This window comes from Gopherus evgoodei, chromosome 1 (assembly GCF_007399415.2).
Source record: "Gopherus evgoodei ecotype Sinaloan lineage chromosome 1, rGopEvg1_v1.p, whole genome shotgun sequence".
Lineage (NCBI taxonomy): Eukaryota > Metazoa > Chordata > Testudines > Testudinidae > Gopherus > Gopherus evgoodei.
This window is the reverse complement of record NC_044322.1, coordinates 242,542,632-242,566,049: the sequence shown is the minus strand read 5'-3', so window position 1 is coordinate 242,566,049 and position 23,418 is coordinate 242,542,632.

The following is a 23,418-nucleotide window of genomic DNA, read 5'->3' as shown; positions in this document are numbered from 1 at the left end:
TTTAGACAAACAGGATCCTTTAAGAATACTTTAAGTTCACTGGCTTGTGTTTGTAAACTTTAGAAATATCTCAATTATTTTTTTCAAAACAGTATTTATGTGCCTGAAAATGCTAATAGGTTATTAGATCTCAGTCATTTTGTTGGAGGGTTGATGGGAATGTCAGACTGGTTTTCATTTCTGAACCATCTCATTGAATTGCCGGATTTCATCTTGCCTTCCTGTGGTCTGGAAGATGGATAAAACACAATTCTTTTTGGAATGGTGGGAAGTTTAGATGCCTGTCTTGCTTATAATTATAGAGTTGCCATTGGCTTTAAAGGACAAGACTCTCAAAGCAGTGAAGCAGCCCTTGAAGACCTTACTTAACTCAATTAAGTTTCCAGCAACTATGTACTAGTTTCAAACTTGACATATTTGTCCAATGGTCCTGAAAGGTGGTGGCAGTGCAGCTGCTGAAACTTCTGAACAGTAACAAATTAAATGAAAAATTGCAGGTTGGATTTATTAGGGACACTAAATGAAATTGTCCTGGTCAGTCATAGTGCTCTCACAAAGGGTAGAGATTGTCAGGATGGAAGTATTGGAAATATCAGCAACATCTGCTGTAGTAGATCATAAGACCCTGTTGAAAGTGTGACCAGAACTGTACTGAATTGCTTCTGGTCATACCTGAAAGGACAATTTTAGTGCAACTGGATGAATTCTCTTTGACCTGTACTTGGGATCTCTTTGGATCACTTGCGGTATCCCCACAGGAGCTTGTCCTGGATCAGTTGCACTTCAGTGTCTATAAATTCCATTTGGGAGGGGTTTAGTCCAAAATTTTCAAATGACCACTGATTTTTGATGTGTCTAGTTTTTGGGTATCTATCTGGAAACATCATTAAGCCTAATTTTCAGAGGTGCTGAGCAACAGCAACTCATATAGACTTTACTTAGAGTTGTAAAGTCAGCACTTCTGAAAACCTGGCCCACTGATGTGTCAAGCTGAATACTCAAATTGAGGCATTAAACACCATGTCCATGTTTGAAATTTTTGGACACTATCTGGACTATTGCTACTACTCAGATGAAAACCCAGTTATATATGTCTCTAAACCTGGACATATAGGATGATCAGCACTAGCTGAGTAAACCTATAACTGCAATGCAAGGCTAGATAGCAAGAAATAATCTGACATGAAATCCTAGAACTGAAATGTTGCTGGACTGTAGTCCTTTCTCTTGTACTCAATGCTAAAATGCTAGATCAGGGCAGGCCCTAGCAACACTGTGGTTGGATTCTTTGTAGACCAGTTCAGCTCTTCCTATGTAATATTATTCAAAGATATATTTAGAAATTCCAATGTGATGGAGAGACTGCTGAGACTCATCGAACCCTCAGATCACTACTCCTTTCTGCTTCTCCACATGGACACCAATGATACTGCCAAGAATGACCTTGAGCAGATCAATGCAGACTACATGGTTCTGGAGTTTGAGGTGCAAGTGGTATTCTCGTCCATCCTCCCTGTGGAAGGAAAAGGCCCAGGTAGAGACTGTCGAATCGTGGAAGTCAACAAATGGCTACGCAGGTGGTGTTGGAGAGAAGGCTTTGGATTCTTTGACCATGGAATGGTGTTCCAAGAAGGAGGAGTGCTAGGCAGAGATGGGCTCCATCTAACGAACAGAGGGAAGAGCATCTTCACAAGCAGGCTGGCTAACCTAGTGAGGAGGGCTTTAAATTAGGTTCACCAGGGAAAGGAGACCAAAACCCTGAGGTAAGTGGGGAAGTGGATACTGAGAGGAAGCACGAGCAGGAGAGCACAAAAGAGGAGGACTCTTGCCTCATACTGAGAAGCAGGACAATCAGAGAGTTATCTTAAGTGCCTATACACAAATGCAAGAAGCCTGGGAAACAAGCAGGGAGAACTGGAAATCCTGGCACATTCAGAAAATTATGATATGATTGGAATAACAGAGACTTGGTGGGATAACTCACATGACTGGAATACTGTCATGGATGGATATAAACTGTTCAGGAAGGACAGGCAGGGCAGAAAAGGTGAGGGAGTTGCACTGTATGTAAGAAAGCAGTATGACTGCTCAGAGCTCCAGTATGAAACTGCAGAAAAACTAGAGAGTCTCTGGATTAAGTTTAGAAGCATGAGCAACAAGGGTGATGTCATGGTGGGAGTCTGCTATAGACCACCAGACCAAGGGAATGAGGTAGACGAGGCTTTATTTCAGCAACTAACAGAAATTGCTAGCTCACAGGCCATGGTTCTCATGGAAGACTTCAGTCACCCTGATCTCTGCTGGGAGAGCAATACAGTGGTGCACAGACACTCTAGGAAGTTTTTGGAAAATGTAGGAGACAATTTCCTGGTGCAAGTGCTGGAGGAACCAACTAGGGGCAGAGCTCTTCTTGATCTGCTGCTCACAAACAGGGAAGAATAAGTAGGGGAAGAAAAAGTGAATGGGAACCTGGGAGGCAGTGACCATGAGATTGTTGAGTTCAGGATCCTGAGACAAGGAAAAAAGGAGAGAAGCAGAACACGGACCCTGGACTTCAGAAAAGCAGACTTTGACTCCCTCAGAGAACTGATGGTCAGAATCCCCTGGGAGAATAACATGAGGGGGAAAGGAGTCCAGGAGAGCTGGCTGTATTTTAAAGAATCCTTTTTGAGGTTGCAGGAAAAAATCATCCCGATGTGTAGAAAGAATAATAAATATGGCAGGCAACCAGCTTGGCTTAACAGTGAAATCCTTGCTGATCTTAAACACAAAAAGGAAGCTTACAAGAAGTGCAAGATTGGAAAATGACTAGAGAGGAGTATAAAAATATTGCTCAGGCATGTAGGAATGAAATCAGGAAGGCCAAATCACACTTGGAGTTGCAGCTAGCAAGGGGTGTTAAGAGTAACAAGAAGGGTTTCTACAGGTAACAACAAGAAGAAGGTGAGGGACCGTGTGGGCCCCTTAATGAATGGGGGAGGCAACCTAGTGACAGAGGATGTGGAAAAACCTAATGTACTCAATGCTTTTTCTGCCTCTGTCTTCATGAATAAGGTCAGCTCCCAGACTGCTGCACTGGGCAGCACAGTATGGGGAAAAGGTGACCAGCCCTCTGTGGAAAAAGAAGTGGTTCAGGACTATTTAGAAAAGTTGGATAAGCACAAGTCAATGGGGCCGGATGTGCTGCTTCCAATGGTGCTAAAGGAGTTGTTGGATGTGATTGCAGAGCCATTGGCTGTTATCTCTGAAAACTCAAGGCGATTAGGGGAGGTCCCAGATGACTGGAAAAAGGCTAATGTAGTGCCTTGGATTAGGGGAAAGCAGTGGATGTGTTATTCCTTGACTGTAGCAAAGCTTATGATACTGTCTCCCACAGTATTCTTGTCAGTAAATTAAAGAAGTATCGGCTACATGAATGGACTATAAGGTGGATAGAAATCTGGCTAGATTGCTGACTCAACGGGTAGTGATCAATGGCTCTATGTCTAGTTGGTAGCCAGTATCAAGCGGAGTGCTCCAAGGGTTGCTCCTGGGGCCAAGTTTGTTCAATATCTTCATTAATGATCTGGAGGATGGCGTGGACTGCACCCTTAGCAAGGTTGCAGATGACACTAAACTGGGAGGAGTGGTAGATAAGCTGGAGGGTAGGGATAGGATACAGAGAGATCTAGATAAATTAGAGGATTGGGCCAAAAGAGATCTGATGAGGTTCAACAAGGAGAAGTGCAGAGGCCTGCACTTAGGACAGAAGAATCCCATGCACTGCTACAGACTAGAGACTGAATAGCTAGGCAGCAGTTCTGCAGAAAAGGAGGTAGGGGTTACTGTGGACGAGAACCTGGATATGAGTCAATAGTGTGCCCTTATTGCCAAGAAAGCTAATGACATTTTGGGCTGTATAAGTAGAGGCCTTGCCAGCAGATCGAGGAACATGATCATTCCCCTCTATTCGACATTGGTGAGGCCTCATTTGGAGTACTGTGTCCAGTTTTGGGCACCACACTACAAGAAGGATGTGTAAAAATTTGAAAGAGTTCAGCAGAGGGCAACAAAAATTATTAGGGGGCTGGAGCACATCACTTATGAGGAAAGCTTATTTAATCTGCAAAAGAGAAGACTGATGGGGGATTTGATAGCTGCTTTCAACTACCTGAAAGGGGGTTTCAAAGAGGATGGATCTAGACTGTTCTCAATGGTACCAGATGACAGAACAAAGAGTAATGGTCTCAAGTTGCCGTGGGGGAGGATTAGGTTGGATATTAGGAAAAAATTTTTCACTAGGAGGGTGGTGAAACACTGGAATGGGTTACCTAGGGAGGCGGTGGAATCTCCTTCCTTAGTGGTTTTTAAGGTCAGGCTTGACAAAGCTCTGACTGGGATGATTTAGTTGGGGGTTGGTCCTGCTTTGAGCAGGGGGTTGAACTACATGACCTCCTGAGATCCCTTCCAACTCTGATATTCTATGCATTCATTTCATATCCAACCTCAGAGAGCTGTTGTATCTTTCTAAAAATGCAAATATATGAAACCAAAACTCCCAGTTTTCCAGCAGAGAGTTTCTCTGCCTATTCAGCATTTCTCAGGTTTGAAACTCAGCACAGGAGAAATGCAGACTTTGCAAAACCTTTGACATTTCTAATTAATGTAACTGCAAAATACAGACCTAGTATTTGTTCTAATAATAAGTCTAAGCAGCAATCAAGTAAATGCCTTCTACTCCAGTTCCCAATTGTGGGAAGTATTTTGACAATCAGATCTATGCATAGGTAGGAGTTATGGTTTTGTTTTAATAAGAATTTCAAGTTTTTGTCAGATCTCTTAAGCATAAACAATATTTTCTATTAAACATCTTTTATTGTGCCCACCACTTCTTTACACAGGACCAGACTATGATACCCTTACTCATGCTTGGTAATACTTTACTCTGCTAATAGTTCCATTGTTGTCAATGGGACGTCACAAGGAATCCAGTACTACTTACTCACTGTGAGTAAAGGTACTGAAATCTGGTTGATAAGGTGAAACTCTCCTCTATGTAGACAGCCAACACAAGGTATATATGCAGTGGCACCAATTCAGATATTTCTTGTGGTTGTTGGAGAGTGACAAATTCTGGTGTGTGTCCCCCAAATAGGGACCTCATTTCAATCCCCACTCATCTCTCCCCCACTTTTATCTGCAGAAACCCCAGGTCTACCTCAGCTGGGGAGTCTTTCCTCTTTTACCCACATTGTGTATGAGCTGGTCCCATCAGGAGTTGAATTCTCAGAGAGTCTCCTGTGCTCCACCATATAAGAACAGGCTCCCTGTGTGCTAGGCAGATCACAGCATCATTTGGCTCAGCCACTTCTTCATCTGGGTGACTGGGCCAAATTTGAGCGTTGTCTCAAGTCACAATGCTACTCACTGATATTTTGGCCTGGCCATCTCTCCATCTGTACAGAGGGGCAGCTGGGTCAAATTTCAGAGGTTTTGCAACCATGCAGCAGGAGGAATGCTTTGGCAATGGCTGTACTTATTTTGCACAGGACCACTGCTTAAAAGCAGTCAGGTTGTATCCCCTTGTCCCCCAGCCCTGCAGCCTATGGAACTTGCACTTAAGCAAGTGCAAAAACCTCTGCCAATTGGCACCACTGATATATGCCACTTAAATCCCACTTATGTTCTCACAAAAGTGCTGAAATTGAACGTAACCAGTGCACTGGCCTTGTGTTGGCCCTGCCCGGGGGTGGATTTCCCGCATACTTAATAGTATCTCCAGTATGATCTGCTATATATTGCCACTTTTGCACCTGGAAGGCCCACCATAAGGAATGATGATATAGTGAAATCTCCATGTTACATTCAGTCCTAACATCACCAGCAGAGAGGTCAAAGACAGTGCTGATCAGTATCAATATCTGCTGCAGACACCTGTCCACTGGGAACTGGACTGAGACTATCAAAATAATTTCATCTAGGCCACCAAACAGCTGTCAATTAAGTCTCTAAGCCTGGGGCTGCATTTAAGCCAGTGGGCTAGCTAAAAAGAAAAAAAAGTAGTCTAACAGTAAACAAAATTCAGTGCGAAGCAGAAAGGGGAACACAGAGCTTTGGGACTTCAGCAGCGACTTCAGGAAAACCACCTTATGGGGGCAGCGTACTGGAGTCAAAACAGACTAGCTCCCAACTCACTCAGAACCATAAAGCCTGATGGTCCATCTCTGGGTACAAGTCTACCAGCAGCTACTCCTTAAAAAAATAGAAGCATTTTTAAAATGCACACTTACAGTATTTTTTTTAATACCACTTCATATGGAGTTATTTGAACTGTTTGGGAAACACTAGTTTTAAACATCAGCCTCTGTTTTAGCACCACAAACTGGTCTTCAAAAGAACTGAGTTTAATTCATGTCATTTTATTGTCTCAATGCCTGACTGAATCTACAAAATCAGTGATGTAGATATCTACAAGACAATAATTGAACCACTGATCTTGGGGGCAAAAAAAGCAGATGCTTGTTTATTACTGGGCTAAAGATTTTGTGATTAGCTTCCATTCTCATATGTCATCAACTCTTCCTTAGCTGCTCCTGACCCAGAATGATTATTTGTGTGTGGTATGTCTGCGGCAGCAGTTATATATATGGAAAAAGCTGTTTGCTGATATTACATCTCCCACAAATCTATACATACATTGAAATGTATATTGTGTCTCCAAAAAGGATTTGTTGATGATTATTTTCCCAACAGACTTATGTTGTTTATTAGACTTTTATACCACCAGCTGGTCTAATTAATGATTTGTGAAATTTGCCTCTTCTTGTCTCAGTTTTATCATGTGACCGACTTTACAGACTGGTGTTTTGTGAGACAAAGCAATCCGTCTTCCTCTTTCCTTTTCAAAGGAGAAGCATCTCATTTCTTCGTCTTGAAAACATTTATAAAGCCTTTCTGTACAACTACCTGTACAACAGAGTGGAAAAAGTAGCTGTGTTCCTTCAGAGAAAGTGTTGAAAGTGCGGACAGGCCTGAACAAAATATATTTCCAGAATTGAAGTAGAGTGGGTGGAGTCCAAATGCTATCTCATCTGGATAGGAATAGAGCAATCACCACTACTGAATGATATCCACGAAAGAAATAATTAACTCTCCAAAGCCTCTAATAGACAGACTGAAGTTCTGCAAAACACTATAGAAGTACTTTACTATTGGCCCATGACACTAAAGTTTGCAGTAATGATACTGCCATGTTTTGAGCCAATACTACAGAGTTTTTGGATGCCTCAGAATCCCTGGACAGCCAGTGAATATCCTGATGTAACTCTTCTGTCTTATTTCACTGGGTAATTGTGTTGTGACTTGGCATCTTGTGAGGGAAGGAGTCCTCTTAGGTATCCTTTTCCTAATTGACCTTCCAATGTTTTATTACTATTATTTCAAAGTGAACAATCCCTAAATACCTAGTGCCATGCGAAGACTCACTCCCTTGTAATACAGATTTTAGAAGAAACACAGAACCTAGTGGTTGTACACAAACCAGATTACCTGAACTTGACTGAGTAGGGCTGAATCAAATCCTAGGTTAGAGCTCCTTTCTGAATAATTATTTTAATGCTTTTGGGGTTTTGTTGTAGTATGAATTAAGTGTCAGGGCATCTAGACATTTGTAGAAGCATCTTTATTTATTTTAATTTAAATAAATAAATATGCACAGTTGGTGCCACTTACGGTATGTATTTAAATATATGTACATATTTGTGTGTGTATTTTATGTGTATAAAATATATTTTTATATATAATATATATGGAGGCGGGAAAACAAATATTGTAAAAGCTGTGGCCAGCTGAGACTTCACAGTTGTCACTAAAGCTGGTAGCACAGAATATTTTTCACCATATATAATTTAAATGTGTAGGCCCCTTGTAGCCTCACTTGTAAATCAAGCCAAACTTTTACAATTACTGTATCTATCTGTAGGTATAAACCATTTGATGGATAGGAACAAATTCCAGTCTTTGGATTGTCTGTGAATGGATGGCAGACACGTTTTGAACAGAAAAGTAGCGAATGACAAATGTATGATTTTTCAGAAGAATACTCATCTATGTGGTTTTGAGGAACTTTGTGCAGCTGTGAACCTGTTCAGAAATACCATACTTAGCATTTGTCCCAGTATTGGTGCAGAATGGATATGACCCCATAGGTTGTACAGCAAATGCAGTTTGTAGTAATCGTGTTTTGTACTATTCAGCTACATCTAGTTGTCCTGACTGTGCTTCATACCTTGGCTGTGTGAAATTCATAGATGTGATAGGGAGAGAATGTAGAACATTCTCCTCCAGAAACATAGTCCTCTACCACTGGAGAAAAATGTTGCTGACAGATGTCCAGAAAGAGGCAGAATAAACCTGATCTACCCCGGCCTCCATCTTAGATGTGTGTATGTGTGTGTTTATATTAATTTGCTGTATTAGCAATGGAGGGTGGAAGGAAGAGGGAGAGCGGGGAGTCCTAGCAGTCCTTCCCTTTTCACCAGCCCCAGACTGGCAGTAGCTGGGAGAAGGGAAAACCCTAAAATGCACCATCAGCTGTTGGGGGGAAGGGAGCCCTTCTGTCTACTGATTATTTGATAGGAAGAGGCTGGGAGAGAGTGTGGCTTCCCTCCCATCTTGGCTGTTGGCACTGGAGCTGCCCCACGGGGACATGGACAATTCAGTGCACAGCCGTGGTATTCTTTCCATAGATCCTTAGGCTCTATGGGATTTGAAAGTTGCAGTCCTACTTGCTACACAGAGGCTCAAACCCTTCTTTGGGTGGGGAATTGTGGCTGAAACCCCTCATATTTAAACACACTGAGATCGTTGCAGACTTCTGCTCTGGGTTTGACCATAGAAGAAAATAGTGCATGGCCTTTAACACAAAGCTACATGTCACCATGCAATCACCTGTCCACCAGTCTGAGGAACAGTGAGGGAACCTCTAAGTCCTTTATGAAAAGTCATATCTCTCTGTAATGACTACTAAAGTTCATTCATTGCATAAATGATACAACCACAATGCAAATGAGCTCCCCCTGGCTTTTTACAATAAGCTGCATCCTGGTCTTTTAGGAGGGAATACAAAATCAAAATCAAAATCAAACATGACCTTCACATGAACAGACACTCTTAAACAATGCTAAATTATGAATGATGTCTCAGTGATAGCAACTATAGTGAACAGAGACTGAAATCTCATTTAATGTCAGACATGAGGTCAGAAGCTGTCTATCTCCCGAAGGGAAAAGTAGCTCCACTAGTTAAATAGCCGCCTACTTCTCGCTAAGGCAAAACTCGTGTGTTTATGGGTAGACATTTTAAGTTTATACATCTATTACTACAGTAAGTAATGGATAGGATCTATGTCATAGTACAACCATAGTAGCTTGGGTGTAACGGTACATGTTAAGTACCTTGTACAAAAACAGCACCCAAGTCTGCAAACACATACTCATGTATGTAGTGCTTATCTTTGAGAGGGATCCCACTGACTTTGATGCAGCCTGTTTTTGTCAGTAAGGACTACTCACGTAAGGGTTTGACCATTCCAGTTCTTAACAGTATGAGTATGACAGCAATTTTTTTAAGGAAATAGTCTTTCTGGAGAACTGGAATAAATATGTCTTACCACCAGTACAGTGAGTGTTTGTGTGGTGTCCATCTTTGAGTTTATAACTATTATTTGCAACTGATCTCTTTGTTTGGAGGAAATGTCTCTTCCAGCCTTCAGTGCTCTGCAAATTAATGCAATAAATATTGCAGTGGCAGCTGGTGGGCTGAAATCAGATTCCTCTCTTGCTGCCCCTAATGTGCTTAAGGTCATACCCTTTGGGATATATAATAATTATACCTCCTTCGCAGACACCCCCACTGGTTCCAAGGCCAGATGTTTTCTTGTGTTATCCTCAGTGTATCTTGCTTCTCTAAAACCTTTGTAAATAAGGGAATTGGGTGATAAATTGCAATTTAAGATACACAAGGCTCCAATATACTCTAACATACACACTCATTATTAACTCAGAATTAAAGATTTTCCAGTCCATTTTCAACTACACCATCTGTTTAAAAAAAAAAAAGAAGGGAAATCTCCATTTAAGCACACATTAACATCCAGGCCAACCTCCGGTCACGTACCTTAGCACCTGAACACATGCTCAGATTCCATGGCTCTACAACAAATTCACTTTCTGTCTGCTCACAAAGCACCCATCCAGTTAACTCAGACCCTAGCTAGATGAAGAGATATTGCCTACAGTCATATTTGCAGTGGGAGAGTTGGCATTTTAAATCAAATGTGTTAAACCTGTTGTTTTGAAAGTGATATGGCAGATTTGGATGTCTGCATTGTGAGTGATTCTATGTTGGATTTCAAAGTGAGTTTGTTAGTGTACAAGGCAGGGAGTGAGACAGGAATCCCACTTCTCAGCCCAACATTATGCCCTGATGGCATGCAAGCTCTCACACATATGCCTTTTACACAGCCTTTTTGGAATATGTTAAACCCAGAGCAAACATCCCAGGGCTGGAGACCTAGGGAGACAGTGTTGGAGAATAGAAGTTCTCCATGAAGATTTCAGGTTCTGTAAACCTCCGTGGTGCAAAATAAAAGTTAAGGTGAAAAAGTCAAACATTTGCATTCTTAGTTGTATATTTTAAAAAATTGCTCTGTGTGACCTGCTGCTCAAAAACAGGGAAGAATTAGTAGGGGAAGCAAAGGTGGATGGGAGCCTGGGAGGCAGTGACTATAAGATGGTCAAATTCAGGATCCTAAGACAAGGAAGAAAGGAGAGCAGCAGAACATGGACCCTGGACTTCAGAAAAGCAGACTTTGACTCCCTTAGGGAACTGATGGGCAGGATCCCGTGGGAGAATAACATGAAGGGGAAAGGAGTCCAGGAGAGCTGGCTGTATTTTAAAGAATCCTTATTGAGGTTGTGGGAACAAACCATCCTGATGTGTAGAAAGAATAGTAAATATGGCAGGTGACCAGCTTGGCTTAACAGTGAAATCCTTGCTGATCTTAAACACTAAAAAGAAGCTTACAAGAAGTGGAAGATTGGACAAATGACTAGGGAGGAGTATAAAAATATTGCTCAGGCATGCAGGTGTGAAATCAGGAAGGCCAAATCACACTTGGAGTTGCAGCTAGCAAGGGATGTTAAGAATAACAAGAAGGGTTTCTACAGGTAACAACAAGAAGAAAGTGAGGGACAGTGTGGGCCCCTTAATGAATGGGGGAGGCAATCTAGTGACAGAGGATGTGGAAAAACCTAATGTACTCAATGCTTTTTTTTGCCTCTGTCTTCATAAACAAGGTCAGCTCCCAGACTACTGCACATTATGGGGAGGAGGTGACCAGCCCTCTGTGGAGAAAGAAGTGGTTCAGGACTATTTAGAAAAGCTGGATGAGCACAAGTCAATGTGGCCAGATGCACTGCATCCGATGGTGCTAAAGGAGTTGGTGGATATGATTGCAGAGCCGTTGGCCATTATCTTTGAAAACTCATGGTGATCAGGCTAGGTCCCGGATGACTGGAAAAAGGCTAATGTAATGCCCATCTTTAAAAAAGGGAAGAAGGAGGATCTGGGGAACTACAGGCAAGTCATCCTCACCTCAGTAGGGGTGGCTCCAGGCCCCAGCATGCCAAGCTCATGCTTGGACCGGCAAGCTGCGGGGGGTGCTCTGCCGGTCGCTGGGAGGGCGGCAGGCAGGCAGCCTTCGGCGGCATGCCTTCGGAGGGTTCACTGGTCCTGTGGCTCCACTGAAGCCACGGGACCAGCGGACCCTTCGCTGGCACACCTGCGGGAGGTCCGCCGGAGCTGCGGGACCTGCGACCAGTAAAGCGCCCCCCGCAACATGACGCTGTGCTTGAGGCGGCAAAATGTCTAGAGCCGCCCCTGCACCTCATCCCCTGGAAAAATCATGGAGCAGGTCCTCAAGGAATCAATTTTGAAATACTTCAGGAAGAGGAAAGTGATCAGGAACAGTCAGCATGGATTCACCAAGGGCAAGTCATGTCTGACTAACCTAATTGCCTTCTATGATGAGATAACTGGCTCTGTGCATGAGGGGAAAGCAGTGGACATGTTATTCCTTGACTTTTAGCAAAGCTTTTGATACAGTCTCCCACAGTATTCTTGCAAGCAAGTTAGAGATATAGGCTGGGTGAATGGACTATAAGGTGGATAGAAAGCTGGCTAGATTGCTGGGCTTAATGGGTAGAACGCGATCAAATGCCAGCAATGCCCCTCTGCTATGTACATCGGCCAAACTGGACAGTCTCTACAGAAAAGGATAAATGGACACAAATCAGACATTAGGAATGGCAATATACAAAAACCTGTAGGAGAGCACTTCAACCTCCCTGGCCACACTATAGCAGACCTTAAGGTGGCCATCCTACAGCAAAAAAACTTCAGGACCAGACTTCAAAGAGAAACTGCTGAGCTTCAGTTCATCTGCAAATTTGACACCATCAGCTCAGGATTGAACAAAGACTGTGAATGGCTTGCCAACTACAGAACCAGTTTCTCCTCTCTTGGTTTTCACACCTCAACTGATAGAACAGGGCCTCATCCTCCCTGATTGAACTGACTTCATTATCTCTAGCTTGCTTGCTAGCATATATATACCTGCCCCTGGAAATTTCCACTATATGCATCTGAGGAAGTGGGTATTCACCCATGAAAGCTCATGCTCCAAAACGTCTGTTAGTCTATAAGGTGCCACAGGACTCTTTGCGGCTTTTAATGGGTAGAGATAGCTCAGTGGTTTGAACATTGGCCTGCTAAACCCAGGCTTGTGAGCTTGATTCCTGAGGGGGCCATTTAGGGATCTGGGGAAAAAATCTGTCAGGGATGGTACTTGGTACTGCTATGAAGGCAGAGGACTAGACTCAAGGCCTTCTGAAGGTCCCTTCCAGTTCTTTGAGATAGGGATATCTCCATATAACCAATGGCTCCATGGCAGCCGCTATCAAGCAGAGTGCCTCAAGGATTGGTCCTGGGGCTGGTTTTGTTCAATATCTTTATTAATGGAGGATGGTGTGGATTGCACCCTTAGCAAGTTTGCAGATGACACTAAATTGGGAGGAGTGGTAGATATGCTGGAGAGCAGGGATAGGATACAGAGGAACCTAGACAAATTAGAGGATTGGGCCATAAGAGATCTGATGAGGTTCAACAAGGAGAAGTGCAGAGGCCTGCACTTAGGACGGAAGAATCCCATGCACTGCTATAGACTGGGGACTGATTGACTGAGCAGCAGTTCTACAGAAAAGGACTTAGGGGTTACAGTGGACAAGAAACTGGATATGAGTCAACAGTGAGCCCTTGTTGCCAAGAAGATTAATGGCATTTTGGGCTGTATAAGTAGGAGCATTGCCAGCAGATCGAGGGACGTGATCATTCCCCTCTATTCGGCATTGATGAAGCCTCATCTGAAGAACTGTGTCCAGTTTTTGGCCCCACACTACAAGAAGGATATGGAAAAATTAGAAAGAGTCCAGCGGAGGGCAACAAAAATGATTAGGGGGCTGGAGCACATGACTTATGAAGAGAGTCTGAGGGAACTGGGCTTATTTAGTCTGCAGAAGAGAAGAATGATGGGGGATTTGATAGCTGCTTTCAACTACCTGAAAGGGGTTTCCAAAGAGGATGGATCTAGACTATTCTCATTGGTAACAGATGGTAGAATAAGGAGTAATGGTCTCAAGTTGCAGTGAGGTAGGTTTATGTTAGCTATTAGGAAAAAAATTTTCACTAGGAGGATGATGAAGCACTGGAATGGATTACCTAGGGAGGTGGTAGAATCTCCTTCTTTAGAGGTTTTTAAGGTCAGGCTTGACAAAGCCCTGGCTATGATGATTTAGTTGAGGATTGGTCCTGCTTTCAGCAGGGGGTGTGACTAGATGACCTTCTGAGGTCCCTTTCAACCCTATGATTCTATGCTTCTGCTTTCCTGTGGAATGTAGCCCTGTGTGAAATGTCAAGTATGTGACTTTTGACAGTGCTCCTTAATATAATCCATATATGAGATTGATTTCAAGGATAACTAAAGAATTTAACAACCTCCCTAAGTAGAATGCTAAATCCAACCCTTCAGTATGAAGGCAATAGAGCACTTCTATTATATACTTAGGTTCCTTCAGTAAGATGACTTTTGAGAGTAAGGGTAGCAAAAATTGAATCTATATGAAAGATTTAGCCTGACATTAAGTGACTGATCTTACAGCACCAATGCAGGCAAAACTAGTAATTTATGGTTAAATGCTGCAAGGTCAGGCCTTTTAGAGAATGCTTTCTTTACAGATCTTTTGCTCCTTTCCCTCATTTTACCATATTGTACTGTGTGTGTTTCTCCCTTGCCTCCCTGCAGCTGAAAATGTTACCATAAATACTGGTACACTTGTTTAATTTTGTACTTGGCCATAATTGTAATTCTTCCTCTCCAAGAGGATTATATATTAATGTCTGTTATAGCAAGGCCTTTGAATGTTTTATCAGTCTGAATACACATTTGTAAGCAGTTTTTGCAGCTCTGTGCAGAGAAATCTGACAGAGGAAGAGTTGGTAGAATCTCCCAACAAGACTTTGTGTGGTCACAAATATATTTGTATGCCTTGTAGTAGCAAAGCTATTTCTAAGATGGCAATTTATTGGAGTAAATTAGTAATTAGAGGGCAAGAAATACAGGAACCATTCAAACCAAGAACACTTAATGATGATATCATGCAAAAATTCATCCATCACAACAAGGTATTGTTTTAGATGAAGATATCTGAATATTTAGCTGCTGAATATTTAGCCAGGATACATATTCCCCGCACCTATAAATCCTCTAAACACATTTCAAGGGATACAGTTATACATTGAACACTAGCAGTTTTGCCCCATCAGTTTGTTAGGCAAAAATCCCTAAAAATAAATAAAAATAATTAATCCTCTACTATAGGGCTGACCTTACCATGAGACGAACTGAGGCGGCTGCTTCAGGTGCCAGACTGGGGGCGCCACTAAGACCCAGAGTGTAGAAAATTGTGTCTGCTGCTGGTGCATATGTATTCTCTCTGCTTTAGATGCACAGAGATGGTGGAGTGCTGTGCTGGAGGAAGGACAGCACACGAGACATAACAGGCAGACAGGAGAAAAGGTGAGAGGGAATAACAGAAAGCAGCAGGAGCTGCAGGGAGAGAGAGAAGGACAAGCCTCTTATGTACCTTTCTAGCACCCCAGGAGCCTGGACTGATTAACACCAGCTTCTCAGGGAGCTTCCTGTTTCCTGCTGCTTCCCTGAGGAGAACAGGCAGTCAACTGAAGTAGTAGGAGCCAGTTAGGCCCTTAAGACGCTGGTATCTTTTCTCACTCGGGCCCTGCTACCAGCCTGCTTATTTGCCCCTTCAATTGAGAGCCACTATAGCTGGCACAGAACAGCAGTCATAAGTGAAAGAAGAGACTGTCCCTCTGGGGCAGTATTCATAAAAAGAAAAAGCAAAGGAAGCTTTTCTGTCTAAGCAGGAAGAAGCTCTCCTGAGATACATAGACACAAATGTTCACAGTGAGCCTTCTGGCCCCAGTGAGGATGTGAGTGATGAGGATATGCCTGATCTCCCAGTTGGTGAGAGTGCAGGTGACTTGGAAGCTACTGTAGCATCTATATCTCCATCTCAAATGGATTTAAGCATGCACATTCCTGAAGAAAAGAGTAGCTCAGAGAAGAGTGTGGTAGAGGTGCAAGAAACAGCTGCTGCTGAGTTTAGTTCCTTAAGTCTAGATGTTCCAGGACTGTGGACCCCTTTTGAGCAGTAGCCTGAGGGAATCCCTTGTACTGCATGGGCCACAGCAAATGAAAAACTTCATGTTTCCCAAAGACAATTAAAACAGAAGTTTCCATCTAACACATTACTGGTGTGAAATCCCCAATGGTGACAAAGTGGAGAGACCATGGCTTATGTACGCAAAAACCCTGAATGCTGCATCCTGTTTTTGTTGCAAACTCTTCCAGTCTAATGTTCCAGGAACAAAGGAGTGGAAAAATATGGCTAGAAGGCAGCAAATCACCAGAGAACATTCCATAGGTGGAAAGAGCTTGAGATGAGACTAAGGTTAAAGGCCACCATAGATGATCAGCATCAAGAGAAGATTGCATCAGTCTCTTGACTGGCAAAATGTTCTGAAAAGGCTCACTGCCATTGTAAGAATGCTTGCTACCCAAAACCTAGCACTGCATGGCACTTCAGATCACCTGTATATGCCAAACAATGGAAACTTCCCTAAAATTGTGGAGCTGATGGCTGAGTTTGATGCAGTACTCCAGGAGCATCTAAGAAGAGTCACCACCCAAGAAATGTATATACACCTGTACCTTGGAAAAACACTTCAAAATGAGATCATACAGTTACTGGCAACAAAAGTCAAACAGAAGATTGTGGCAGATCTGAAGTCAGCAAGATATTACTCTGTTATTCTGGACTGCACACCTGACATCAGCCCTATGGAACAAATGACTTTAATGGTGCGTTTTGTAACAATAACAGAACCTAGTGAAAATGTCCCTGCAATGGTGATTGTCAGAGAGCATTTTATAGAATTTATTAACATTGATGATACTACAGGAGCTGGTATGACAAATGTGCTTCTTAAAAATACGGGAATTGTGATAGTTGACATGAGAGGTTAGGGCTACGATAATGGTGCCAACATGAGAGGAAAGAACAGAAGAGTGCAGACACAGATCCAAGAGTTAAACCCTTGAGCCTTTTTTGTCCCATGCAGTTGTCATTCACTGAACTTGGTAGTCAGTGATGCAGCATCACTTTCTAGTGAGGCTGTTGAATTTGTAATGTAATTCAAAGCATTTTTCTCTGCATCAACTCATCAATGGCAAATTTTGAAGCAACATCTGGGAACATTGTCTCTGATACCAAAACCACTGAGTGCCACATGATGGGAAAGTTTGAGTGGAGGCGAGAGAGCCTATCAAACATCAAATTGGGAAGATAGATGATACCATAGTTGCCATTATGGAGGATAATGGTATGACAGGAACTGTTCATGAGAGAACAGTGGCAGAGGGAAATGGAATCACCAGAAACATACATAACTTCAAATTTCTGTGTGGCTTAGTGTTGTGGCATGACATACTTTTTGAAATAAATTTTGTAAGCAAGAGACTCCAAAGTGTTGACTTTGATATATCTGGAACAATTGGACAAAGCAAAGTCATACCTACAGTCTTACTGGTCAGATGAGGGATTTCAAAACATTCTGAACAGTGCATAGAAGTTGACAGAGGAACTTCACACTGAAGATATTTTCCCACCCATTCAAGAATACAAGAGTCACTGAAGAAGAAGACATTTTGATTACGCGGCACAGGATAATCCCATAAGAGACCCCAAACAACAATTCAAAGTTGAATTATTTAACCAGGTGTTAGAATGTGCAATACCGTCGATTGAAGAATGTTTCATGTAGGTCAAGGAACACAGCAGTATATTTGGGATGTTGTATGATATTCCAAAATTCCTCATTATACCTGAAGAAGACCTACACCAGCAGTGCATGGCACTAGAAACAGTGTTGACACATGATGACATGCACAATATTGATGCGAGTGATGTAGGTGATGAACTCAAAGCCCTTTCAAGATACATTTCAGCAGGATCAACTCCAAAGGCTGTTCTGGAATATATGTGCACAAATCAGATGACCACCCTCTTTCCAAATGCTTTTGTTGCTCTGCACATACTTCTAACACTTCCTGTAACAGTTGCCAGTGGAGAACACAGCTTTTCCAATCTGAAGTTAATAAAAACACATCTACATTCCACAATGACACAGGAGAGGCTGGTCAGCCTTGCAACCATCTCAACAGAGCATGAGCTGGCCCAGACTGTGGACCTTCAGGAAGCAGTTCAAATCTTTGCAACCAAGAAGGCATGGAAAGCATCACTTTGATTATTCAAACAGATAAAAATGCCAGTGTTTGCTATGCAGACAAGAAAAGTTACATTTGCTGTTTGAAAGTTGCGTTACTTAAAATTTTTGAACAAGGCATTTTAAGTTGTTAGTTCTCCTTTATTGAGATAGGTAGCAGAGCAGTACCATGAGAGGAGCAGAACAGGAAGAAGGCAGAATTGAGACCTTTCAAAGTTTTGGCCCAAGCAATGGGCCTGGGAGTGTCATTTGAGCTTCCTGCCTCAGGTGCCAAAATGTTGTGGGCCGGCCCTGCTCTACTACTTTGAACGCTAAAGAGTAGACATCAAGAGGTCATTGCATAAAGCAAATTCTTTTATTAGGCAGGCAGAGCTGGGTGCCCTTGGATTACTAAAGATTTACATTTCAGCATGGAAGTTGAGGGGAAAAGCCCCCATCCTTTGTGTGTGTGTGTGTGAGAGAGAGAGAGAGCGCGAGCTAAGGTACTTAAACATGGGCTTAAGATACTACCTGCAATCACTTGCAACCTTTTAGAAATTCATGCCAAGATCTTTTAAAGCAACTCCACTCTCACAAAGTAGGAGTCACACTGTGAGTAGCCTGGAAACTGGCAGGATACTATTGTTCTCATAGACACATAGCAGTTCTCCAAAAAGGGCCATATTTTTGGAGTTCAATGTATCCACCCTATACACACCCACATCATGAATCACTAGAAAGCTTATTTTATGTTCATTTAGATGAGGTATGCTGCGGAGCTGACAAGTGATGTTGTTAGCCTGTAGGTGAGGTGAAACAATGGTATCCAAAATGAGTGTCATCTTTTTTTGTTTGTTTGCTTTTTGCACAGTTCAAGAAACACTGCAACATGATTAGGACTACAGATTTTACTGTGAAATTCAGTACCTTAATAGAGTGTTTTATTGGTCAAAACTACCAAATGACAATGTATTAAAGATTTTTATAGATTCTGCATTGGCAAGATTTTTTTTTCTCCAAAAATGATGAAAGTGTTTAGCAGGTGGCAAAAATGGCAAATAACATTTTGCAGTATACTAACATTTAAGGTTTTCACATTGCATATTCTTAATTGTCTAAGTATCTAACAAGTGACTATTATAGTTTTCTATATTTTCAGTTGAAATGTTCTGACCAGATCAGTCTCTCACTGACAGTTGTACACTAGTAGCGGTATGTAACCTGCCCATAGTTTGTACTGCACAGTGAACAGATATAAATGTATGAGAATTCCTAATGTAATGCTTCTCCATTTGTAAGTTTTTGTCCATATAATGTAGCATCTAGTCTACCTGATAGAAGGTTTTAACTTGTTGTTGCCTGTGTATGCAGTACTAGCCTTTGAAATATTCTAGAAATTAGCTTTTTAATTCAGTGTCACTTATGAACAGGTTGATATTAATGTTAGAGATGATGATACCCAGCTTCATACTGGGTTACAGTCAAAATGCCCACTAAACAAAATGGCAATGTTAATACTAATATGTAGATCTAACAATATACTTTGGGAGTGTTACCTCTACACAAGGTACACTATGTGAAGATATTGAGGATACAAGTCCTCTAAAGCTTTCATCAGAGAAGAAGAGTCTTCACAAACCTTGAAAAATGTGCTTATTTGTCAAGAAAGTTGCCAAGAACACAAAACTGTCAAAAGCCACCAGCACTGGACAGAATTCTGTGATGCTGGCAGCAGTGGCCAGGAGAGATGAATTGTACTGGTGGCTACTGAATGATTTTCTAGTTTAGATGGAATGCCACCAATACTCTTATCACAGGAATTGCTTCAGAAATATACACACAAGTCCCATTTGGCACAGCAGAGTTGTATTGAACACAAGATGAGAAACTTGACAAAATAGAAGCATTTGAGAGAGCAACCGATCTAAGAGAGGAGAAGATGACATGTGCAGAACATCTGTGGAAGATGTGATTGCAAAGGATGCAGTTTATCATTCAATATGCTTTGTTTTTTCTACATCAGTAAAATGAATCTACTTCACGGCAACAATACATTGCATTTTATCAGCCGATTTAAGAGAGAGACAATGGTCTTATGTATAATAATAAAGCTCTTCTCCTATCCAAACTGCTACAAAGATATAAAACCCTGCTTCCCTCAGATGCAGAAATTGCAAGCTGTGCCTGTAACAAATTACAGGCAAGATTAGAAAAACACTATGGTTCTGTAATTTAATTCCATGCACAGCCATGGACAAGGCAAGTCTACCATTGTTCTATGTAGTGCAATAACATTAGCTGACTCTATTCAAATTGCTAGTAACCTGAAACAGAAAATTAAGTCATCTAAACTTTTGTAGATGCTCTTCTAGTGAGTAAGTCTGATGAACAGCTTTCAAGTGAACAAGTTTTCTATAATTATGCTTCAATCCTTCTGTCTGAAACAGGCAAAACAATAGTCTCAGAACGTTGTCCAAAGGTGATTGTAGTTTAGAGGCCAGTTACTTTTGTGAGCCAGTTGGTAAAGGAGTTTGTCCCTTAGTGGTTAGATAATGAGGCATATAATTCAGCCAGCAATGAGTAGCCTCCTCCAGAAGACATTCAAAGAAGGTGCCTCTCAGCTGCAGAGTATTTAATATTTCCAAAATTATCAAGCTGCTGTACATAAGCCTTGCTGCACAGCTATACCATGAGTTTGAGTCACATAGTTTAATTGACATACTATGCCTTTATGAATTCTGCATCAATTATGAGTTGAGGTGGTTCATCACTACTGCTGCAAAAAAACAGAAGTAGAAAGACTCCAGTGAGGTATATTCTTTCCAAATAGAATTGTATCAATTCACACTGGTGGAAATCTCATCCATGAAGGAGATGATAGAGACATAAAATAGAGGTAAAGAGCATTCATGGAAAGAATACCTTCCAATCGATGGCTAGGATGGTATTTCAAGAACAGTCTGCAGTTAGTTTCTGAAGCATAGGAAAGAAATGTCAGTTACTCTCCCTGGGCAATCAGTGTCTTATCCAGTCTGCAGCATTTGAAAAACCTAGCCCATGTCCAGAACTGACTTGTCATGAAAAAGTACTTGAGAAAATAAACTCTTGTCACCGACAAATGAACACTATCAGAGATCTCTTCTGGTGTCTTTTAAGACTACTACCTTGTGATATCCTACCAATATCAAATGAGTTTGATATTGTCCACCTTTCTGGACTGGTTTCAACCAGAAGCTTGCAACAAAGATCACCTACCCAGCAGTTGCCTATGTATCTACTGTGGATGCCAAACAAGCTGCCGTGGCCACAGTCTATACTACAGTGCTGGAATGTGAAGTAATGTCAGAAGCTCTATGCTGTTGCTCAGCAAGTGAAATTGATCTCTGCAATGAACTTGGTATCAATGTGATTCACCTGGGTGGTTTTCACATCCTGTGCTGTTTTATTGCATGTAGTGGGAATTTTTTGGGAGAGGCAGGATCATTAGATCTTCTTGTTGATTCGGAGTCATATCCAGCTTGTACTGCAGATCAAATGCTTGCTGGTAAGCAAAGCACCCGTGCTCTGTTGTGGCTCATCTTCAGTATTGAAGGTTCTGAGTGCTTCAAAATATTATTCATTTGTTAAATGGGATGAATCTGGTGGAGGCCTTCATGTAGTTCTAGCATTTGTCAGGCAACTTTTGGCTAACACACAAAAGTGTTTAAGTCTGAGGACACTAAATCCTTACAACATGTTATTAAAGAGACTGATGGTACTGTAACTCAGCATATACTAACATAAGTAAAAATTGTATTTCTTTTACAATGTATCAAAACTATTTTAAAATACACTGACAACTGTCCTAAGGGAGCAGCAAAATAGTTTGCTTTGATAAAAGTGCTTTGCCTCTAAAGATCAAACACAATTGTATGAAAAACTTAGAGAAGTTAATTAAGAGAAAGCAGCAAAGAATCCTGTGGCATGAATCTCATGCATCTGAGGAAGTGAGTATTCACCCACGAAAGCTCATGCTCCAAAACGTCTGTTAGTCTATAAGGTGCCACAGGATTCTTTGCTGCTTTTACAGATCCAGACTAACACGGCTACCCCTCTGATACTTAATTAAGAGAGTGTGGTTGCATCTTAGAGACAGTCCTTAATTCAGGTTTCTGAAAGCCACCAGCTTAATATGCTGTATCATCCAAAAATATCTTTATAGTTGCTATGATGTCAGAGATTGGCAATCCAGCCCCTGTTTCTAGGATAGTCATTTTTAATCTAGCAGACCTCAGCACTGACCGCAAAACACTATCATCTAGTTCCCATACAGTGGCATATGTGAGATGGAGATGGTGGAGTCAGTCTAATTCCTAGTGGCTGGCAATTTGTAGGAGCTAAAAAACTAGGAGAGTCTCAGGTTGCTAGTAACAGTCCATACACAACTGGTATGCTTTGGCGGGTTAGTGTAGCTTATCTTCAAACTGAGAGTGATCTGTGGGGTTAAAAAAAGAGTGTGCCCCCCCCCTCCAGGTATCAAATGGGCTAGCATTGGAAAGGGGCAAAAACGTGTGTGTGTGTGTGGGGGGGAGGAATGACCAGGCTAATCCACATGAAATCGAGTCTCTGTCCTATATTTTGTCATTCTTCACGGCTAGCTCTAGCCCTGGAGCACAATATGCTGACAATTTAGCTATATGCAGCTAGACAAGTTAACCGCAAGGGCGTGCTGAAGAGAGATGCAGAATGAGGAGCCGGATGGGAGGTGTGATGCTGGGCTTTTCCAGCTTGGCGATACTCTGGTGGCTGGGAAGGATGGACGCTATTCGGGCGAGACCCCTGTATAAGAAAATCCCCGGCTGACATTTTAAAAGGGTTTCAGGACTGAGGGTTTAATAGGGGAACGTGTTTTCCCCATATAAGCAATGAGTAGAAAGGGTCGCAGCAAAGGCTCTGCTCCATGAGGCTGGTGTCTGTGTCCGGCCGGATCCCAGTTGCTTGCACATCTGAGTGCAGCATATAAGAGGAGGAGGGAGTGTGTGAGAGAGCGAGCCTGGATCCAGGATCCAGCCGGCGGGGCTCATTTACTGCCGGGAGCATGGGGAACAGGGCGGCGAGGGGCATGTACCGGAGCCATGTCCCTGTGTGCCAGTGAGATCCCGGGGTTAGCAGGGTGGGTGATTGGGGATAGGGAGGGAATCCTGTCCTGGGCACGCTGATAAGGCGGTGTGAGTGGCATCCTGCCGGGTGATTTAGGATGGGGGCGGGGTAGGCTTGGATGGGAATCGCCTGTACGGGTGAGACTAGGGAGATCCTTGGTTTGTTTGGGTGTGCTGGGGAGTGAGGGTGGGGTGTTATGTACTGTGAATGTGTGTGTGTGTGTGGGGGGGTCCTGCCGAGGCGATTCAGGGGGGAAGCCCCTTAGGAACAGCGGTGTGGGGTGTAGGGAGGCTGCAGGGTGGACTGATGTTTGGGGGCGGGGGAAGGGTGGCACGATCTTTG